The sequence below is a fragment of the Microcebus murinus genome, chromosome 22 (assembly GCF_040939455.1).
Source record: "Microcebus murinus isolate Inina chromosome 22, M.murinus_Inina_mat1.0, whole genome shotgun sequence".
NCBI classification, from domain to species: Eukaryota; Metazoa; Chordata; class Mammalia; order Primates; family Cheirogaleidae; genus Microcebus; species Microcebus murinus.
The window spans coordinates 12,928,069-12,938,120 of record NC_134125.1 but is presented as its reverse complement, the minus strand read 5'-3'; the positions used below and the strand labels follow the sequence as shown (position 1 = coordinate 12,938,120).

Below are 10,052 nucleotides of genomic sequence, written 5' to 3'. Positions count from 1 at the left end.
ATAGAACCCAACAATTTTGGTAAAGCACACAAATGACAAAAGCACACCTTCTAAAAATTGATATAAAAAGAAGCAAAACATCTGAATACTTCCTATATCTATTAAAGAAATTGAATCTATAATTAACTTTCCCACAAAGGAACCTCCAGGCCCAGCTATCCTCACTGATGAATTCTTCCAAGCACTTAAACAAGAAATAATGCTGACTTTTCACAACCTCTAATAGGAAAGAGAAAAAAATGAAATGCTTCACAATTCGTTTTTTTGTTTGTTTGTTTTTTTGAAGTCAGCATAACCTTGATACAAACACCCAGATACCAAAACCTGACAAGGAAATTACAAGGAAAAGAAAATTATAGGCCAGTCTCATTCATGGACAAAATACTATTAAATTCAATGCAGCAATACATAACAAGGATTCTATATCATGACCAAGTTTGGTTTATTCTTTTTTCTTTTTCTCAAGCGTGAAACGAAGTTTACTGAGGTTTACAGAGCAAGAGCAAGGAACAGGTTCACAGAGTAAGAACAAGGTACATTGGCCACAGACGACAAACAGACCCTCCTGTTGTAACAAAAGAGCCAAGTCTGGTTTATTCTAAGAGCACGAGGTTGCTTTCACATTTGAAAAGAAATGAATACAATTCTCCACATTAATGAAATAAAGGGCAAAAAAGCATAGAAATCATCTCAACAGATGAAGAAAAGCATGCAAAAAAATCCAATACCCATTTACTGATTAATCTTAACTAACTAGGAGCAGTTTTGATAAAGGGTAGCTACAAAAAAAAAAAAATTAGAAGCAACATAACCATTCGTGTAACGGTGAAATATTGAAAATTTTCTCTCTGGGGTTGGAAATGAGATAAGGATGTGCATTATCGCCTGTTTTTATTGATACAGAATATTTTACCCATTTATGGAGTCCATGTGAGTATTTGTTACACGCATAGAATGTATAATGATCAGATCAGGGCATTTGGGGTGTCCACCACCTTGGGTATTCATCACTACTACGTGTTGGTAACATTTCAAGTCCTTTCTTCCACCTACTTTGAAATATATGATATATTGTTGCTAACTATAGTAACCCTACTCTGCTATCAAATATTGGGGCTGTAGCACCTCTTTTACTCACCAGATCAGAAATCTTGTGACCAGTGGTTTGGCCCATGCTCTCTGGTAACTTCCTCCATCCTCCAGTGGTAGGCCACTCCTATGGGTCAGCTGTGGCCCACACCCTCCTACTTCTTGACCACTGGTGGAATGCATGTTTTATGGCAACCGCACCTTCTCCAAACAGATTGACTCTCAGCCTTGGCCATGAGGAAGGGAGCCCTTTGAAGTTTCTAAGTATCTTCACTTACTTACTATCCCTCTGCCTCAGTAGCTGCTTTCTGCACTTGCTCCTTTTGTACCCCTTAGAGTCCTCCTCTACCCTCTTAAGTAGTTATCTACATTTTTATCAGCTTCTATATATTAAGTTTTCCCTGTTCAAATTACTAATCTGGTTTCTGCCTTGTCATTGAACCCTAACTTATATAAGACCTAAGTAAACGCAGGAGTGAAAAATGTTCATGGATTGGAAGACTCAATATTGTGAAGAAGTCACTCTCCCTAAATGGATCTACAGATTTCATGAAATTCAATCAAAATCCCAACAGTTTTTTTTTTTTTTGGTCATAATTAATAAGCTGATTCTAAAATGTATAAGCTGATTCTAAAATTTATATGGAAGTAAAAAGAGCCAAGAATATCCAAGATGATCTTAACGGTGAACTAATCTAGAAGATTTGCACTTCCAGATGGTAAGACTTAGAGCTGCAGTAATTAAGACAGAAATGGAGCAAAGATAGACAAACAGCTCAGTAGAAGAAGATGAAATCCAGAAATGGACCCACGACATAGGTTATAACAAGGACACAATTGCGGCAAAGTAGGGAAACATGGTATTTTCAAAACCTGGTGCTCAGTCAATGGAAGTCAAAAAGGGAATAAAAGAAAACCTTGCTTCATACTTCATATAATAATAAATTTCAGGTGGATGGTACACTTAAATATAAAGGTACAACAGCAAAATTTTTAAACCTGGAATAGGCAAAGATTTCTTTCAACAGGACATAAAAAGCAATGACCAAGTAAAATGATTGGTAAATATGACCTCATTAAAATTAAGAACTTCTGTTTATCAAACCCATCAGTAAGGTATAAGATGTGTAAGATATCAAGGAACTGCTGTACTGTTTTCTACAGTGCTGTACCATTCTATATCCTTACCATCAATGTATTAAAGTTCTAATTTCTCCACATCCTTACCAACACTCATTCTTTTTCTTTCTATTATTATTATAGCTACTCTAGTGTATGTACAGTGGTGTCTCATGGTTTTCGTTTACAGTTCTCTAATGACTCATAAAAAGGAATGAAGTACTGATACATGCTACCACCTAGATAAACTCTAAAAACATTATGCTAAGTGAAAGAAGACAGGCACAAAAGCCCATATGGTGTATTATTCCATTTATGTGAAATATCTAAAATAGGCAAATCCGTACAGACAGAAGACAGATTAGTGATTGCCAGGGGCTAAGTGGAGAAAGGAATGGGAAATAACTGCTTAAGGGGTACATAGTTTCCTCTTGGGGTGATGAAAAAGTTCTGGGACTATGTAGTGGTGATGCTTATACAATATTGTGACTATACCTAAATCTACTGAATTATATACTTTAAAATGCTTAAAATAATAAATTTTATGTTATTTTTATTTAACCACAATTTTTAAAAAAACTCATCAATAAAAGAGTGAAAAGGAAAACCACAGGGTAAGGGAAGGTATTTGTAATATACATAACCAACAAAACCTTCACAATCAGAATATATACACTCAAATACATAAATCAATAACAAAAGACAGATGACCCATTTTCTAAATGGGCAAAAGGCTTGAACAGGTACTTCACAAAGAAGGATATAGAAATATCAAAAAATACAATAATATTATAATAACAATTATAATTGTTAGTAAAATGCAAACTACAATTTCAATAAGACACCACTGTACACCAACCAACAAGCTTGATTCTTTCAAAATGACAAGTGTTGTTAAGGATATAGAGCAACTGGAACTCTCATAGAATGCTGGTGCAATGAAAATTGGTACATTCACTTTGGGAAAATGTTTGATATTACTTACTATAGCTGAACACACACTCCCTATCATCTATCAATTCCACTCCTCAAGACAGCCCCAAACTAGAAACAGCCCAAATGTTTTATCAGTAGTGTGGATAAATACATTGTGATATATCTGTAAAAGATGGAATATTATAGAGCAATGAAAAAGAATAAACTGTTGCTACATGAAAAAAATTCACAAATATTGGCCAAAAGGTTAAAAGAGTAACTTGTATATTATACCATTTCTATAAAGTTCAAAAAATTATCCTATGATGACAGAAGTAAGGATATTAAGTGTGGTTACCTGAAAGAGAGCATCATGAAACATCTAGGGCACTGGCAATGTTCGAGTTCTGAATCTGGCAGGTGATTACAACACAGGTGTGCTTACTTTGCAAAAATCCATCCATCTGTACACATATAATTTGTGCATGTGCTGGTTGAATGTCGCATGATTCCATATTGCATGATTCCACCTCAATTAAGATTTTACTTTTTTTAAAAAAGTAGATGGATAAACAAACTGGCTCATCCATACAATTGAATATTATTCAGCAATACAAAGGAAAGAATTATCGTTATGTGCAACAACTTGGATGAATCTCAGAGGCATGATGCTGAGTGAAATAACTCAGTCTCAAAAGTTACATTTTGCATGATTCCATTTATAAGACATGCTCAAAAAAAAAAAAAAAACCAAAAAACCTCTAAGCTAGAGAATAGATAAATGGTTGCCAATGGTTAAGGATGGGGAGCCCAGGCCACAGAGGAAGAGCATAAGAGAGTATTTGGGGGTTATGGAATGGTTCTTTATCTGATCGTGGTGGTGTTACACAAATTTATATAGGTGTGAAGATTCATAGAGCTGTATATTCTACACCCTTCCCCCCAAAATTCAATTTTATTGTATGGTAATTATTAAATAAAAAATAAAGTGCAAGCCTTGGAGCCAGACTCCCTGGGTTTGAATTGCTCACTAGCTATACTATCTGTCCTGAGATAGGTTGCTTAATCTCCCTATTTCTCAGTTTCCTCGTAAGAATAATGGGGTAACAGGGACACCTCTCTCATGGGGTTGTTATGAGCATTAAATGGACTAGACATACAAAGCATTTAGAACAACACCTGGTACAAAACAGGTGCCCAACAAATATTAGTGATTATTAGTAGTAGCCATGCGTATCCTGCAGGATTTACGTTTATACGCTGTGTAATTTTAAAAGAGTATTACTTTTCAAAAACCCAAATGTTTATCAGTTGATGAGTAGAAAAACAAAACGTGGTCTATGGTGGAATATTATTCAGCCATCACAAGGAATGAAGCACTGATTTGTGTTACAACATGGATGAACGTTGAAAGCATTGTGCTAAGTGACAGAAGACAGACACAAAACGCCACATATTATATGGTTGCATCTTATATTAAATGTCCAGAATAGGCAAATTTATAGAGATAGAAAGTTGCCAGGGGCTGGGAGAGCAAGGAACACTAATAAGTATGGGATTCCTTTTTGGAGTGATACAAATGATACAGAACTAGATGATAATGATAGTTACACAACTCTGCGAATGTATTAAAGATCACTGAACTGTATTAGTTAAAAGAGTGAATTTTATGGTATGTGAATTATATCTCAATAAAGCTCTTATTTAAAAATATAGTAACACTTAAATGTGAGCTCACTGTTCAGTCACCTTTATCTGTCCACATGCACATTGCCTGGTATAAATTGTTTATAGAACCCTTAAACGTATTTTGATTGTTCTGCTTCTTAGTAAATTATATTTGTTTATTCTTCTATAATAAATCACTTTGCAAACGATCAAGGAGTTTTGTTTTTTTAAAAAAAAAAAAAGAAGAAGAAGTCATCTTAAATGTGAAGGATGTACTTTAAATGTCAGTGGGTGTAAAAGGAGGCTTTTTTTTTAACAATATTAACCAAAAAGGTGTGATAAAACCATTTAATGGCTATTAATCTGGATAAATCGATTTTAAGTCATAAAGTGACATTTAATTGACCTATGATAACTGGCTTGTTAATTCTAAATTAAATCATTATCTGAGACGCTGACCAAAAAAAGAGAGAGTTCTTAAAGATTTGCAGCCAAAATTACAAATAAAGTTCAAGAAATAGCAAGGATAGGTGGTTATTGAACCAATTGACGAAGAAGGCTATAAACCTTTGCATTACTCACATGTCCAGTCTGGTTCAATAAAAACTTACTAAGCACTTGCTACCTGCCAGGTGTCGTGTTAGAGGCCAAAGGTGCAGGGGAAAAGCACGAAGCCAAGGTCTCTGCCTTCCTGGGCCTCACAGTCTAGCTATTGGCATCGACCAATAGAAACTGAACGTGAGCTACATCTTTAAACTTTCTACTGGCCAGAAGTAAAAAGAAACTATTGAAATTAATTTTAATAACACATATTACTTAACCCAATATATCCCAAATATAACATCAACCTTTGGCCTTATAAAGAATCATAAATGAGATATTGTATATCCTTTTCTTCATATGAAGTCTTGGAAACCCAGTGTGAATTTTACACTCAAAGCACATCTCAATTAAGATCAGACACATTCCAAGGACTCAATAGTCACAGGAGACTAGTAGTTGCCATCTGGAACAGCACAGGTCTAGCTGTGTTACCAACTTCTCTTTGTTTCCATTTTTTCCTTTTCCATTCTTATTTTCTCTAATGGTCTCAGTATGGCATCTGGACCCTGGGTTCAAGGAGCTTAGAATTAATCAGGAAAATAGGAGCTCCACATGAAAAAGTACATATCACTATAAAAAATTATAATAAAAATATAAGCACTGTCACACAAGGTACTCGTTTAATTGTCTAACATTTGGCATCCTGTTGGCTGATTCCCGCATTTTTGGTACCATGCACACAGTAGGTGCCAAAAAATGCTTATTGAATGAATACAGGCCCAATAAGTGCTGTGAGTTTCCAGGTGGGAAGAGTCCCATCAAGCTGCAAGGGGAGGAGATGGCTTTTTGAAACACTTATTCATTCATTCAACAAATATTTATTGAGCAATTACTATGATGGGTTTGACCTGGGCCCAGATGCATCCACAGAAATGGAACAATAGAACATTGCGAAGTTGGTTCCCCATGCTGATCGTTTCACGTCTTTCTGCCTCCTTAACGATTTTCAACAAACAACAGCTGCGCTATTATGTATTTCTTTAAATTGACTCACATCTCTTTACTTAGGAAAATTCTAACACATAACGTACAAATGGAAAAACCACTATCTCCTACCATTATTAGAAGGCAACTGCAAATAAAAAGGAATAAATGTAGCGGATGCTACTAAATTTTCTATAGATAACTGCAGTCTACTGAAGACTCTCAGGCTATGATTTGCTTTTTCTTATTCAAAGGTAGATTGTCCAATATTAGAGAAGAGTTAAAACATATTAGCACCAGACCTACTTTCTCCCAGCCATGATCAGCAAGCTAAACATTGGGAAAAGAATAACTGTGAGGTTTCGCCTGTATTTAACATTCAGTGCCAGCTAAAGCTAGCCTATGCATAACTCGTGGTACACATACCAGTCTTAGTGCACACTGGGGCAGAAGAGTCTCCCCTGAACTGGTAAATTTTAAACCACAAGCTCTAGCCCCAATCGGGCTCAGCCCCTGCAAAACGAGCACCATGGTGCTGATAGGGGTGGCCGGCAGAGAGGCGGTGTGTATGGCCCAGACAATTTCAACACACCTTCCTGGGAATACTGGTGTCATCTCCGCACTCTAGGAAGACCACATTTGCGCTGTGAGTAGCTTCCAGAAGGAGGCCAAGTAGGGGGCCTCTTTTATGAGTCAGTGAAAATGTCACAGTGGCTTGTAAACCAAACCCTCAAAGACATCATGACCTTCAAGGCACATCTTGTTTCCAAAGCAAGCATGCTCTCCCCTCTTCCTCTGCAGTTAGAGGGTACCCCAGCATTCACGCATCAGAATGTCCATAAAACACATGCCTAATGTTAAGTGTGGCTGGAGTTCACTCCTCCTGCAAGCAGTACAATGCAACAGTTTAAAGCCCGGGCTTTGGGCTTGAGCAAACTCGGACTGGCATTCGGTTCTGCCACACTCTAGCTCCATGACGGCAGGCCAGGGACTTCACCTCTCTCAATCTGGGTTCCCCTTCTGCAAAATGGGGATAATAGTCCTGGAGGGTAGAATTATTGCGAGGATTAAATAAGTCCTTATGCCTAAAGGTGCATAGTCCTGACGCTTAAAAAGCTCTCAATGAAGTCGGCGGCCGGGGAGGGGGGGGGGGGACGGAAGGTGGAAGCAGAGTGTGAGCGGGAGGCGGAGCCGGGGGAGCTGCTCTCGTAGCTCCCCCTGGCCCCAGGCCCAGTTGCTCGAGGGGGAGGAGTTAGAACTTATCATGATGGCTGTGACCTAAGACCCTCAGGAAGCCCCGGGGTCATGGCCCAGAAGCACCCCGGAGAAGGAGGGTTGTGTGGAGCCCACCACAGTGGTGGTGCCCCCCTCAGGACTTTAGGACCCTCTGTGGACCCTGAAATACTTTCATTCTCAGGACTCAGGGACTCAGCAGAGACTCCTAATGGTACCCGCTGCCTCACAGAGCACTCTGGTCCTAAGTACACACAGCCCCCAAACCCAGCCCATTGGTCGGATCCAAGCCATGGCCCCCCCAAGGGGTCCAGGACCACCTAGGGACGGAGAGGACCCTGATCAGAGTGAGGCATCTTCAGAAGAAGAGTCAGGAGTGGACCAGGAACTCTCAAGGGAGAATGGGGCTGGTTACCAGGAGGATGGGAACCCTTCTTTTCTTTCCATTCCATCTGCTTGCAACTGCCAGGGAACCCCTGGAATCCCTGAAGGGCCTTACACTGACGGAGGAGATGGCTCTTCTAGCAACTTTTGCCACCATTGTACCTCTCCAGCCTTGGGGGAAGATGAAGAGTTGGAAGAGGAATATGATGATGAGGAACCTCTTAAGTTCCCCAGTGATTTTTCACGTGTGTCCAGTGGAAAAAAGCCCCCATCCCGCAAACAGCAGCACCGCTTTCCAACCAAGGAAGATACTCGGGAGGGTGGACGTAGAGATCCCAGATTCCCTGGTCGACATCGGCTAGGGCAGAAACGAAGTCAGGCAGATAAGCGCAGAGGCCTGGGATTGTGGGGAGCAGAGGAACTATGCCAGCTTGGACAGGCGGGTTTCTGGGGCCTGATTGAACTGCTGGTATTGGTGGGAAAGTATGTAGAAACTTGTGGCCACCTCATCTATGCATGCAGGCAGCTGAAAAGCAGTGATCTGGACCTTTTTCGAGTTTGGGTGGGAATCTGGGCAGGGCGGCTGGGTGGCTGGGCCCAGGTGATATTCCAATTTCTAAGCCAGGGGTTTTACTATGGGGCAGGGTTGTTTACCCGTCTCCTTAGGCTACTGGGTGCTTTGCTGCTTTTGGCTGTAGCCCTCTTTTTGGGCTGTCTACAGTTGGGCTGGTGGTTTCTGGTGGGACTGGGTGACCGATTAGGCTGGAGGGATAAGGCCACCTGGCTCTTCTCTTGGTTGGATTCTCCTGCCTTGCAGCGTTGCTTGATGCTGTTGAGAGATAGCAGGCTGTGGCAGCAGCTGGTAAGAATAGTTCAGTGGGGCTGGCTGGAGTTGCCTTGGGTCAAACAGAGGACTAACAGGCAGGGGGATACACCTGTAGCTAGTGGGCACTACTGCCAGCCTGAAGAGGAAGTGGCTCGACTGTTGACCATGGCTGGGGTTCCTGAGGATGAGTTAAACCCTTTCCATGTGCTGGGCGTTGAAGCTACAGCATCAGATGTTGAACTGAAGAAGGCCTATAGACAGCTGGCAGTGATGGTTCATCCTGACAAAAATCATCATCCGAGAGCTGAGGAGGCCTTCAAGGTATTGCGGGCAGCTTGGGACATTGTCAGCAATGCTGAAAGGCGGAAGGAATATGAGGTGAAACGAATGGCAGAGAATGAGCTGAGCCAGTCAGTGAATGAGTTTCTGTCCAAGCTACAAGATGACCTCAAGGAGGCAATGAATACTATGATGTGTAGCCGATGCCAAGGAAAGCATAGGAGGTTTGAAATGGACCGGGAACCTAAGAATGCCAGATACTGTGCTGAGTGTAAGAGGCTACATCCCACTGAAGAAGGAGACTTTTGGGCAGAGTCAAGCATGTGGGGCCTCAAGATCACCTACTTTGCATTGATGGATGGAAAGGTGTATGACATTACAGAGCCACCCCAGATTCCCCTCCTGCTGACCTTCAGGATTTCTTGAGCCAGATCTTTCAAGTACCCCCAGGCCAGATGTCCAATGGGAACTTATTTGCAGCTCCTCAGCCTGGCCCCAGGGCCACTGCAGCCTCTAAGCCTAACAGCACAGTACCCAAGGGAGAAGCCAAACCGAAGCAGCGGAAGAAAGTTAGGAGGCCCTTCCAACGTTGATACTCCTTCTCTTCTTTCCTCAAATCAATGTCAGGGAGTCAAAAGGGCTGTGTACAGCCCAAAAAAAAAAAAAAAAAAAAAAGCTCTCAAAAATATTTCTTAATATTCTTGTTGCAGCTGTTGGTGGTATTCTGATGAAATATTCCTTGGTGGTATTCCTTCTGTATTGATCAGAGAGAAGCAAAACCACTAGGAGACAGGTAGATAGAAAGATAGACAGATAGATACATTATATAGAGATAATTTCACGTTTCTATGTAAATATATAAAAGCAAATTGCCTTATGAAGTTGTGAGTTAGCAATCTCTGTAAGGCTGTTGTCTTCGTATCTGACTGGAGCCTGAAGTCCTCAGGGAAGACAGCAGGGAAGGGAAAAGGGATGTTAGGTTAGAAAGAGCAAGAACACTCTAGAACACAGG

At 40.5% G+C, this 10,052-nt stretch overlaps 1 pseudogene; it reads left to right on the top strand.

Moving 5' to 3' along the window:
• Positions 1-7,578: 7,578 nt before the first annotated feature.
• On the top strand, positions 7,579-9,679 carry LOC142863472 (dnaJ homolog subfamily C member 14 pseudogene; annotated as a pseudogene).
• Positions 9,680-10,052: the final 373 nt, after the last annotated feature.